The sequence below is a fragment of the Macaca fascicularis genome, chromosome 18 (genome assembly GCF_037993035.2).
Source record: "Macaca fascicularis isolate 582-1 chromosome 18, T2T-MFA8v1.1".
NCBI classification, from domain to species: Eukaryota; Metazoa; Chordata; class Mammalia; order Primates; family Cercopithecidae; genus Macaca; species Macaca fascicularis.
In genome coordinates, this window is record NC_088392.1 from 73,533,001 (window position 1) to 73,546,398 (window position 13,398).

Genomic DNA, 13,398 nt, shown 5'->3' on the forward strand with positions numbered 1-13,398 from the left:
CCTTTCCACAGGGTGGTTGTTTCATTGTCTCTGCAGCCCTGGGCAAAGAGGAGATCCAAATTGTGTAGCTCCTATCTGCACTCAGTTCATCCCATCATCTGTCAAAGTCTGGCTGAGTCCGGGTTTTTTATGGGATTGAGAGGGGAGAAAGTTCATGACGATTGGTCCATGGGTGACCATGGGTGGGCCTGGAAAAAGCACCATAAGTTCTCACTCTGGTCTGCGGAACAGGCACCCTGGCCCCTAGTCATCAGGCTGCCCCTGGCTTGAAGGTGGGGCTTCACTGGGGACCCAACCCTTTCCACCAAAGAGTCTGTCTGCCTCTTGCCACCATCAACCTGCCATCCACGGTGCTGAGGTTGTTCAAGCGTAGGGTCACCTGCAGGCCTGCACCAGGTCACTCTCAGCCCCACACTTGGCCTCTCTTCCATTCTTGTTAGTGCCCAAAGTCTGGAGGGGGCCAAGGCCGCAGGGGGCTGGTATGTCAGCACCACCCTGAGTGCATGCCAGGTCATGACAGTGCCTGGCTCAGTCTCAACTTTGCTCCAAAAATCAGAGCAGACACTGGCAGCAGAGAGAGGCCAGGCAACAGGAGCAGGTACTTCCAAGCCTGCAGGGTCAGGGGGGCTTCCTAGGTTACCGAGAGTGCAGGGATGCCTGAATCCACAGCTGACACTAGGCAGCTGCAGCTGCATCCAGGATGGTGGGGCTCCCGCCTCACCAACTTGGAAGGGGGCGGGACTTCTGTCTGTTTCCAGCTCCTGCTGGCTCCACAGAGTGCACAGCCTTAGCCAAGTCTCCCCCACTGCAGCTGGCATCTTTGTAGTGGCCACTCCAGATGGGCTGCCGCTGCCATCAATCCCCCCTTGAAGAGGTACAACTAACTGCTGTTAGGATAGGGACAATAACTGCTCTTAACTGCTTCAGGCTGAGAGGGGCCATTGTTTTGGTGAATATGGGAGTCAGATCTCTCTCAGAGGCCTATCTAAGGGTCCTTAGTATAAAACGGAGTCATTGTCTGAGCATCTAATTGAATAACGCTTGGAGTTTGATGGCCTCTTGAGAATAAACAAATTTTAGAAGGAGGCTAAGTATACATCTACCAAATATGAGTATTATACAAAAAGGAGCTAAAAGGAAAAAAACAGACTATTCTGATAACACTGTTGTGGCTAGAGCAGATTCACCCCGGTGGAAAAAATTTAATTTTGTATGGGGGAAGTTAAACTTTAATAGAGAAATTGTTGTTTAGGGGTGTAGCTAATCCCTTGGGAGTTCAGGATTAAGGAGTCCTTGACAAAGATGCCTTATAATGAGGAACAGAATAAAGATGAGAACAGTAAGGAAGAAGTCTTCTCAACTACAACTAAGGGGTTAGAAAAAATACTGGGTTAAAAGTTTTCCTGAGATGTCCCCCACAGTTGTGCTAAGAGAGAAGGCAGGGGGCTGAATTGGAGAGGAGAAATGAAAGGCTCACTCCAGTATCCAGGAGGAGGTCCACCTTCCTCTCTTCAACGTCTAAACCACTGGAGCTGGGGTGAGGGGACTCAGGACCCATTAATCCTGCTGGATCATTTGGGCTGGGCCAGGTGTCCTGTGTCTCCAGAGACACTCCGCCCTCCAGTGATCCCCACTGCAAACTGGACAGGGTCAAGGTGGTTTCCTCCTGTTGTCCAGACAGTCCTCCTAAACTGCCCTGGCTTACCACATTTGTAGCAGTTATCAAGCATATCCAGGGACTCTGGGGTTTGTGAGCAGGTAAAGTGGCTGTTAGAGCCTCTGCCTTTTTCTTGTGTCCCATTTTCCTGCCTTGGGCCTCCTTCTGATCTCTATTGCAAAACCAAGGGGGGCACTTTCAGGAGGTTCTCTAAAGCACTATCTGGTCAAATGGCCTATCTCTGCAGCTTCCTCCTGATGTCAGGGGCTGCGTGAGTAATAAATTTATCCTTTAGAATTCGTTTTCTTTCGACTGAATCAGGAGATAGAGAGGGGTGCTTTACCAAGGCCTCTCTTAGCCTTTCCAGGAAGGCAGTGGGATTCTCCTCTAATGCATGGTCTATCATGGATAGCTTGGAGTAATTGACTGGCTTAGTCCTAGTTCTCCCTAAGCCCTCCGGTACACACACCTGAAAGTGCTTCCTCTTCCATTCTCCGATTTCTTCATTGGGGTCCCATTTAGGGTTCTCCAGTGTTACTGCTATTCTTCCAATTGGATAAAGCTCATCCCCTTCTGTGGCATTAAATGACACCCAGAGTTCATCTCCAAAATTCTCTGCCACTTGTACAGCAGTCTGCTTTACAGTGGTAGTGAGGATCTGATTCAAAAGTAACATAACATTCTTCCAGGAGCGTTCAAATACTTGGATTAAATTCTGGAAAGCATCTATATACTTATCAGGGTCATCTGAAAACTTGCCAAGATCCCCCTTAATTTGCTTTAAGTCCTGTAGAGAAAAGGGGACTCGACCTTAATGGGGCCATATTCACCAGGCCTCTGTTGTAGGGGCAGGAATGAGATTGGGACCTGCCTAAAATGAGGATTTCTAGGATGGGGCAAGCTTGAGAGACAACCTGCATAAGGAGGAGTGGAGGGAGTTGATCCCCCCACAGGAGATACTTCTGGGTTTGCTTCCCAAGTTCCCTGGGATTGCACCTTGCAACCTCTCCTGAGATGGCTGCTAGGAGGACTGAATCAATCTGACAGTCTTGGCAATTTACACTCCTGCAAGGGAAAGACAGCCTGCACATATGGGACCTGGGACCATTTGCCCTCATGTCTACCGAAAAGGTCCAGCTGCAGGATGGTACTGAAATTAATGCTTCCTTCCTGAGGCCATGCTTCTCCTTCCTGCAGAACATAATTCAGTCGCACCTTCGAACAAAAGTATATGAGATATTTTTTCTCCAGAGACTGACAGTCAAAGGAGCCACAGTGATTCAGGATACACTCTAGAAGAGTGTAGGCTGAAGATGATTTGTTACCCATATAGAGGAGAGGACAGAGGAGAAGAAAATGCATTTTTCCCTCTCTCCAGAGTCTGAAGGTCAAAGCAGTCCCAGTGGTTCAGGATTCACTCAACAGGAGTCCAGGCTGAAGATGACTGGTTGCCCATTTGGAAGAGAAGACAGAGGAGAGAAAAGAGGTGCTCCAGAGTCTGAGGGTCAAAGGGGTCCCAATGACTCAGGATGCATTACAGAGGAGTGCTGGCTGAAGATGGTTGGTTACCCATATGGAAGGAGGGAAAAGTCACTCCTTTGTTCGTTTTTCTTCCCAGCAAATACCGGGGGTACATGATGAAGAGAAAAACAGGCATCCCCTTCTTTCTCCTGACCTTATATCTCTGAGTCCTGGTGACCTGCATGTGCTGACCATGGGTGCAAGTGCAACCTTCACCCATGAAGCAGAAAGGTATAGTCAGCAGGAATGTTAGCACTCACCTACTCGATGCCTAAGCCTCTGACTGTCAGTAACCTTTGAGTTTCCTAGAACTTATCTATGCCATGAATGTGAGCATAACTTCCATCCATGAAGCAGGAGGGCCTAATCGGAAGGAATTAGTCATGCTCACCTGTGCTGTGCCCCTAGACTTCCCCTGTCTTCTGCCTCCAGATCTCTCAGACCTAGGGCCTCAAATCGAAGCTTGGGAAAAAAAGGTGCCTTGGGAGAGTGTAGGGACCCATTAAATTGGGCCCAGATGGCCCTTGCTAAATTGCAGCCAGCAACTGGTGAGGCTGCTCCTCCATTGCTTCCCTATCATAAGAAGGTGAAGCTGTGGGACCAGGTCCTCCTCAAATAAGGGAGAGAAAGGGATTCCCAGGAATTAGAGACCTGGCCTAACAAGATGCCTCCCAAGAGGAAAAAATTAGTAGAAAATCTCCCTGTATTTGCAGGTCTTTATTGACTCAATATGGTGGAGGAAAGAGAAAAGAAACAGCTTAAATACAGGGGAGGGGAAGGTGCTTGGAGGAAAAGCCTCTTGTCCTACGCAACATGGGAAAGAGAAGTCTCAATTGTTATTGATTCTAAGAATAGACAGACACTAAATTGTTCCAGTTTACACCCCTGATGACCAAGCCAAATACACATTCTACCCAGTAATATTATCTTTGTGGTTTGCAAGAACACCCTTAACATTGTATATAAAGAAGATCTAGGAGCCAAGGAAGGAAGGAAGGGAGGGAGGGAGTGGGAGAGACAGAGAGGGGAGGGGAGGGGAGGGGAGGGGAGGGAAGAAGGGAAGACTGGAGGTTCTAGTGCTGACACCCTAACAGGCAGTTGGGAACCGGAGTTAGTCTAGGGGCCTTTGGATAACACCAAGGCGTAACCTCAGTCACATACCATCAGTTGCCCCAGGACCTTTTCTGATCCCACATGACAACTAGACCTTTGTGAAGGAAAACTGGATTGGAACAAAGCCAACATTCCCAACACCCAAGGTTGATGGGGGATTGACAGTGTCTTCTTCAGCAAGCCTGTCCTCTGTGTCTTAAGTCCAGCAGCCACATGAGTTGCTTTTAACAGGCTGATAGAGGTGTGGCAGTTTTCTTTCATTTTGGCTATTGTGGAGTTTAGGGACTCTGAAAAAAGGACAGAAAGCAGCAAATCCACTTTTACTCACCCTTCCACAGATCCCGGATGAGCCCCCCAAAATGCCACAGGATCCTTCTGGTATCACTTCAGCTGGAAACCTCTGTGGCCAGTGATGCCTTTGTCTGAGTTTTGCTTGGACCTACTGGGCTTGTTCTGCCCACTCGGCCTGGCAGGCTGTACTCAGCTCATGCTTCTGGCCCAGATCCCATGCCTGCCAAGGGCAAGCCAGGCACAAAGCAGTGAGGTGTGCATGAGTGAGTGAGTGAGTGTGGGGTCCAGACACTGTGTACAGCCAGGGATGGTGGTTGTGGCACATCAGGCAGTTCCAGAAGCCGGAACAGGTGCTGCTTCCCTGCAAGGCTGCTCTAGACAAGGTGCATTGCAAGTGGCTTCCACTGTGGGCACCAGGGAACGTGGTGGTGCCTGGAAGCTTGGAGATGCCAGTAACTGCAGAGTCCCAAAGAGAGTGTCATAGCCTTGGCTCAAGGAGCTCCTAGGTCTGGTCTCCCTGAAGGGCCACAGCTCTTCTCTCCTTGTATTTTCTCTCCTTCTTGTCATCTGCAATGTGGTAAGTGGTGGGGGGATGCATGTTTCAGCCCTGTGTGTGTTACAGCTCTTTTAGTCCCACCATTTGGCAAGTCCAGAGTTCTTGTCCTGCATCCAAGAAGAATGACATATGCAGAAAATTGCAGGGTGAGCAAGGCAAGGAGTTTATTTAGTGACAGTACAGCTCCTAAGAAACCCAAAGTGGGTAGCTCCTATCTACCTGCAGGTCATCCTATCCCCGGCCCAAGTCTGGCTGAGTCTGGGGTTTTATGGGCTTCAGAGGGGAGGAAGTGCATGCTGATTGATCCATGGGCAGTGATGGGCAGGCCTGGAAAAAGCACCATAAGTTCTCACTCCAGTTCGCTCCACAGACAGCCCCAGCCCAGCCCCCAGGCTTCAAGCCATCCCTGGCTTGAAGGTAGGGCTTCACCAGGGACCCACCTCCTTCTGCTTAGAAGCCTGTCTGCCTTTTGCCACCATCAACTTGCTGTCCATGGTGCTCAGGCTGTTCATGCCAAGGGGCACCTGAATTCCTGTGTTGAGCCACCCTCAGCTCCTGACTCGGTCTCCCTCCTATGCTCGCCAGCACCCAAAGTCTGGAGGGGGCCAAGGCAGCAGGGGGCTGGTGTGTCAGCAACACCCTGAGTGTGTGCACATCTAGTCGGGTTATGATAACACCCAGGCTCGACTTCAATTTTGCTCCAAAATCTAAGTGGCTGCTGGGAGCAGGGAGAGGCCAGGCAGCAAGAGCAGGCATTTCTGAGCCTACAGGGGCAAGAGGCTTCCAGGGCCCCCAAGAGGGGAGGGATGCCTGGGTCTGCAGCCATGGCTGGGTGGCTGTAGCTGTGTCAGGGAGGCTGGGGTTCCAGCCCCACCAACGTAGAAGGGGGTGGGACTTTTTCCTGTTCCTTCTCCTTGAGAGAAGGTCATCTTCGCAGGGGCCACTCTAGACAGGCCACCTCTGCTGCCATAAAAATGTTACAGTTAAACTTTATTAGTATCACAATAAAACTTTACTCAAACAGGCAGTAGGCATGATTTTGTTCACCATCCACAGTTTACCAATACTTGCTCTACATTGTCTTGAACTTGAAATTGGTTATTCATAACTTTGCATTAAAAATTATCCTTTGCATACATTTAAAATGTAGCTATGTCTGTAAAAAGTCACACATGCCAAATTCCTCTGTATGGTGTTGCAGACCCCACCCCACATTCATTCCGTCTGAATTATTCTCTAGCTACTTCAGTTTCTAGTAAGCTGACAGCAACCTATTTTAAGAGCCTGAATCTTTCTTCTTTTATGAATGAGGATGTCTCCAGAACTAGGTAGACATCAGTGTTAATCCCTCCAGAGCAAACGTCAGCCATTGGAAGATGGGAGTCAGAGGGTAAGTGGAAGCCTCCCTGTCCCCAAAGAGATAACTGTGAGACATGATCCATATGGTGTCTCAGAGGATCCCAAATAGGATTAAGCTCCAGTTGCCTAAAGCATAATCAGTTCATTACACGCAATTTATTGGCATTTTTTAATTTCCCGGTCTCTCTTTCTCATTTGTGCTTCCTGGAATCACACTTCCCAAATCAACTGCTTGCACTGATATTCTTGCCTAGAAGCAAGTGAGATGCATGCAGTGAAAACCTGATGAGTGAGAAGGAAGAGAAATTCTGACAGTGGGTAGATGGCACTAAAATTGATGGTGGCACATAAAAGACATAATGTGAGGTGTTGAAACGAGCCATTGAGTCCAAAGACATAGCTCAAACTCCCAACTTGCCACTTACTGTATGATTATCTGACTTTGGACAAGTTATCTAAGCTCTCTGAAGCTGTGTTTTCTCATATGAAATATAGGAAAAGATCTCTCCTTATGTTTTTTTAAATAAATGTTTTTAAGTTTTAGATTCTGTGAAAAATTGTGATGATAGCACAGAATTTACGTATTCTCGGTACCCAGATTTTCCTATTATTTGTTTCTTAGATTAGTATGATACATTTGTTACAATTAATGAGCTAGTATTGATTCATTGTTATTTACTGATGTCCATACTTTATTCAGATTTTCTTAGTTTTTACCTCACACCCTTTTTCTGTTCCAGGGCCCCATCCAGTCTAGCATATTTGTCAAATGTCCTTAGGCTCCTCTTGCTGTGGTAAATCCTTACACTTCCCCTGTTTTTGATGACCTTGACAGTTTTGAGAACAATCGTCAGCTATTTTGCAGAATGTTCTTCCACTGGGATTTGTTTGATATTTTTCTCATGATTAGACTAGGGTTATGAGTTTCTGAAGGAAGATCACAGAGGTAAAGTACCATTTTCATTCCATCATGCCACGGGTAGATATCAGTATGATTTTCAAAGTTCATGTTGACCTTAATCATCTAGCTGAGGAAGTGCTTGCCAGGGCTCTACACTATAAAGGCAAATTTCCCCCTCTATCAATACTTTACTCTGAGGAAGAAAGTCACAATGCATAGCTCACACTTAAAGAGTGAAGAGTTTTGCACTACCTCCTTGAGGATGAGGCATAAATTAATTTAAATTCTTTTTTTTTTTTGTCTGAGATTTGTCTCTTCTCTTCCCATTTATTTATTAATCTTATTATTTACTTATATGACTAAGGATTTGTGGATATTTATATTATATGTGGGGTTCATACCCAATTCTACCTTATTTATGTTGTTGCTCAAATTGTTTCAATTTGGTGAGTGAAAACTCTTGAATCCTGTGCTCTTTGATACATCCCCCATCAAAGTGAGCTTTTCCAAAGCACTTCCTTACTTTCTTATGCTACAAGATGACTCAGCCTGTATAATTCCTGTCCCAATCCAGTCACCTATTTCTCCAAGAATCCCTGATTCCTTTAATTGAGAATGTTATTAGAAGCCAAGGTCTGGGTGCTAGGTGTGCTCACTATGTTGTTCTAATTCTTGAGTGAGATAAAAATAAAGAGCCTCAACATAAGACTCACATGAACTATTAACAAACTTTAGTTAAATATTCATTCTGACTAGCTCCAGCCCTGATAAGGATAGTTCTTAATAAAGTCTTAGCATATTTCTGAAATAGTAAGGAATTAATGTTATAATATCCTTTGTATATTTCAGGGAAAGAGAAACAGATTTCCTTTTTCAGAAATTAGGCAAAGAAAGGAAATTATGACCAAAGTAAGTAAAAAGGAGGACATAATGAGAGAAGAGCAGTAATAAACGAAATGGAAATGGACAAAGAATAGGAAAAACTAACATGTTAAAAGTTGGGTTCTTTTTGAAAACGTTGATAAAAATGGCAACACCCTAATAAGACTGATGAAGAAAAAAAGATCAAGAAAAATTACAGATTACTGGCATAAGAATAAAGTAGGGAATAATATCACAGATAACACAGACCAAAATGATAACAAGGAAATCTCTTTAACAACATAAGGCCAATAAATTCAACAACTTAGATGAAATAGATAAATTTCTTGCCAATTACAACTTATCAAAACTGATATGTAGAGAAATAGAAAATATGATTAACTTTTTTTTTTGACGGAATCTCACTCTGTCGCCCAGGCTGGAGTGCAGTGGCCAGATCTCAGCACACTGAAAGCTCTGCCTCCCAGGTTCATGCCATTCTCCTGCCTAAGCCTCTGCCTCAGCCTCCCAAGTAGCCGGGACTACAGGCACCCGCCACCACACCCAGCTAATTTCTTGTATTTTTAGTAGAGACGGGGTTTCACCATGTTAGCCAGGATGGTCTCAATCTCCTGACCTTGTGATCCGCCCGCCTGGGACTCCCAAAGTACTGGGATTACAGGCATAAGCCACCGCGCCAGGCCATGATTAACCTTATATGTAGTAAATAATGGAAGTCAGCCGGGCCCAGTGGCTCACACCTGCAATCCCAGCACTTTGAGAGGCTGAAGTGGGTGGATCACGAGGTCAGGAAAGCGAGACCACCCTGGCCAACATCGTGAAATCTCGTCTCTATTAAAAACAGAAAAACTAGCCAGGCATGGTGGTGTGTGTCTGTAGTACCAGCTACTCAGGAGGCTGAGGCAGGAGAATCCCTTGAACACAGGAGACAGAGGTTGCAGTGAGCTGAGATTGCCGCCACTGCACTCCAGCCTGAGTGAGGGAGTGAGACTCCATCTCAAAAATAAAAAATTAAAAATTAAAATTAAATTTAAAACAATGGAAGTCATAATTAAAGCTTTCCCACAAAGAAAACTTCATGCCCACATAGCTTCACTGGTAAATTCTATCACACATTTATGAAGAAGAAATAATATGGATTTTACACAAATTCTTTAGAAGAATACAAAAGAAACATCTCACAATTTGTTTTATGAGGTCAGCATAATCCTTCTATCAAGCCTGATATTATTTTTAAAAATAATTACAGACCAATGGCATTAAAGAACATAGACAAGTTAGCAAATCAAATCCAGTGTGTTTTATTACAACATGACCAAGTAGTATTCACCTAAAGAATGCAAGGTTCGTCTAAGATTTGAAAATAATTCAATATAATTTACTACATTAAAGAACAAAATCACACAATCATTACTTTAAAAGAACAAATTCTCATCAAAGAAACACTACCCTTACATTACACTTACTGGGAAAATATGAAAAGCTTTTCACTTGAAAATCAGAAGCACGACACGTATGTTTACATTCATAACTTCTAAGCAACTGTACTGGAGGTCCTAGGTAGTGAAATAAGGCAAGGAGTAAATCACAAGAAGCCTAAAGATTAAAAAAGGAAAAAGTAAAACTGTCTTTATTCATAAACACCATTTTTCATGTAGAAAATGCAATGGAATCTACAAACAACTAGTAGAACTAGTAAATAAATTTAGTAAGGTCTTAGAATGCAAGGTCAACATACAAAAAAGCAATTGTATTTCTAGACATTAGCAGCAAACAATAGAAAAATGAAATTTTAAAAGCACTGCCATATAAAATAGCATCAAGAAAACATAAAATAGTAACACATTTAATAAAAGATAGGCAATATCTCTACAATAAAAACTATCAAAAACCTCTAACAGAAAAATTTACTAAATGAAAAGATATAGCATATTTATAGACTGTAAGATACTATTTTGTTACGATGTTAAACTAGAACAAGGAACAGAAAACTATTTCTATAAAGATTCAGATTGTATGTATTTCAAGATTTGTGGACCATACAATCTCTGTTGTAACTACTCAACACTTAATTTACAAGACCAATCAACCACAGACAATATAAAAATTGATGAGCATGACTATGTTTTAATGAAATTTTATTTTAAGAAAAGATTGCAGGTCACATTAGCTTGGAGCCATAGTTTGCCAAATTATAATTTAGAATATTAATTTTGTTTATATTAAATACTAGTTTGTTAATGCTAGTATTAATAACATGAATATATTAATGTTAATTTAGCATATGTAAGGAACTCCTATAAATCAGTTTTAAAATGTGAACAACCCTTTAATAAAATGGGTACAGACTTAACTAGACACTTTACTAGAGAAGATATACAAATGGCCTACACATACATACACAAAGGAAATAAATGGCCAACACGTGAAAAGTTTTTCAACACTTTTTAACACAAATCAATTAAGTTCTACTTTCTTGAGAATAAATAGTGTAGCCTTTTGATTAGTTTAATCCACAGAGAAAGTACTCTGATTTTGATTAAGAGATGTAGTCTCCCTTCTCACTACAGAGCTACTTACGCTAATACTGGGTGGGAGATGATGGGAGCCCCCCATGTTGGAGAAGGTGAACTTCCCAGCACTGTTGGAGCAGGGTCAGAATTCAAGGTACTACAGATGCTTTTCCTTAAAATCTAGTCATCAGTTTTGTTGAATCTATCTGTGACTTTTAAAAAATACATTTCTGAACTAAAAATGACACTACCGTTCAAACTAGCAATCTCATTACTGGGTATCTGTCCAAAGGAAAATAAATCATTTTATCAAAAAGACAGCTATAATGGGGCAGAGCAAACTGCCTACATAGTTAGTTCTCTGCTGGAACACCAAAGTTTAACAATTATCTGCACACAGAATATTGCCGTCACAAGAACCAAAAATCAGGTGAGCAATCATAGTATCTGGTTTTAATTTCATATCACAGAAAGAGGCCTTGAAGAGGGCAGGAGAGCCTTGAATCACTGATACCACCCCTCCTTCATCCCCAGCAGCAGTTATGTAGCAAAGAGAGAGGAACTTTGCAATTTGGGGGAGAGTGCAGTGACTGAGGAACTTTACATTGAACTCAGTGGTGCCCTGTCACAGTAGAGAATAAAGCTGTGCTGGACTCAGCCAGCACCTTCACATGGAGGGAGCATTTAGAACAGCCCTAGCAAGAGGGAAATTGCGCATCCCAGCAGCTAGAACTTGAGTCAGCAAGCCTCGCCACCGTAGTCTGAAGTGCTCTGGGGTCCTAGGTAAACTTGAAGGGCAGTCTAGGATACAAGGACTGCAATTTCTAGGCAACTTCTAGTAATAGGCTGTGCTTAGAACCAGTGGACTAGCATGTGACCTAGGGAGACACCAGCTGGTGTGAGGAAGGCAGTGTTTGCCCAATCTCTCCCTCAACCCCAATCAATGCAGCTTGCAGCAACAAATGTGACACCTTCCTTCTACTTAAGGAGAGGAGAGTGAAAAGTAACAAAGTCTTGCATCTTAGGAACCGGCTCAGACATGGTAGGATATGGCAGCAAACAAAGGCTGCCTTATCGTGAGGCCCTAGGTCTTGAACAACATTCCCAGACACACCTTGGGCTAAAAGGGAACTGCTTCCTTGAAGGAAAGGACCATTCCTGGCAGAATTCATTACCTTTGATGAATGGTATGGCTCTGTGTCCCACCCAAATCACATGCCGAATTGTAATTCCCAGTGTTGGGGGAGGGACCTAGTGGGAGGTGATTGGATCACGGGAGCATATTTCTTCCTTGCTATTCTTGTGGTAGTGAGTTCTCGTGAGATCTGGTTGTTTAAAAGTACGTGGCACTTTTCCTTCACTTTCTGTCTCCTACTCTGCCATGGTAAGACGTACTTGCTTTCCCTAAGCCTTCTGCCATGATTGTAAGTTTCCTGAGGCGTCCCAGCCATACTTCTTGTTCAGCCTGTGGAACTGTGAGTCAATTAAACATCTTTTCTTCATAAATTACCTAGCTTCAGGTAGTTCTCTATAATGGTGTGAGAATGGACTAATGCACCTGCTGACTCAAGAACCCTTGGGCGCTGAATAGCCAGCCAGCAGAAATACCCAGAAAGTACATCATGAACCTTGGGCTCTGAGACATGCTGGCTTCAGGGTTTACCCAGCACATTTCCAGCTGTTGTGGCTATGATGAAAGGCTCCTGTTTGAGAAAAGCAGAGGTAAAAATAAAGGGAACATTGTCTTACATTTTTAACACCAGCTTGGCCACGGTAGGGCAAAGCAACAAGAAGCCTCTCAGAGTCCCTAAGTCCAGGCCTAAGTTCCTGGACAGAATTTCTGAACCTACCTTTGGCCAGAACAGAGTCCACTACCCTGAAGGGTAAGTTCCAGGCCTACCGGCATTTACCACAAGCTTATAAAAGTGCTCTTGGGATTTAAGTGAACATCAATAGTGACCTGGAGAAGCCCCATGGACTGATTGTGGTGGTGACCATAGGGAGAGGCTCCTCTGCCCGAGTAAAGTGGAGAGAAGAATGGGAAGGACTTTGTATTGTGGTGTGAGTGTCAGCTTAGTTGCAGCAGAATATAACATTAAGTAAACTGGTAAGGTGTTTGACTTCAATTCCTGGCTCCCAGACAGCATCTCTGCACATGTTTGGTGGCTGGAGGAACTTACCACCCTGAAGGGAAGGGCCTTAGGCAAGACTCAGTGCTGTGCTGACTTTAGGTCTCACCCTGCACAGTCCCCATGGTGCAGGCCACAGGGGTGCCTGCATCACCACATCCTGAGCTCCAGGTGTCTCAGCACACACACACACACACACACACACACACACACACACACACACACACAGAGCCTCCATTTCTTTGGGAGAAACCAAGGGAAAAGAGCAAGAGTCTGCGTGGTAATCAAGATAATTCTTCCAGATCTTATTCAAAACCACCCAGGTGTTGCTTCCATGAGTCTAAAAGAACTACAGCAGTATTCGGCTTGGGGCCTAGGTTCTTTTCAGTACCTGGAAAGTCTTTCCAAGGACAGGTACAAACAAGCACAGACTGTGAAAACTATAGCAAATACCTAACTCTTTAATGTCCAGACAC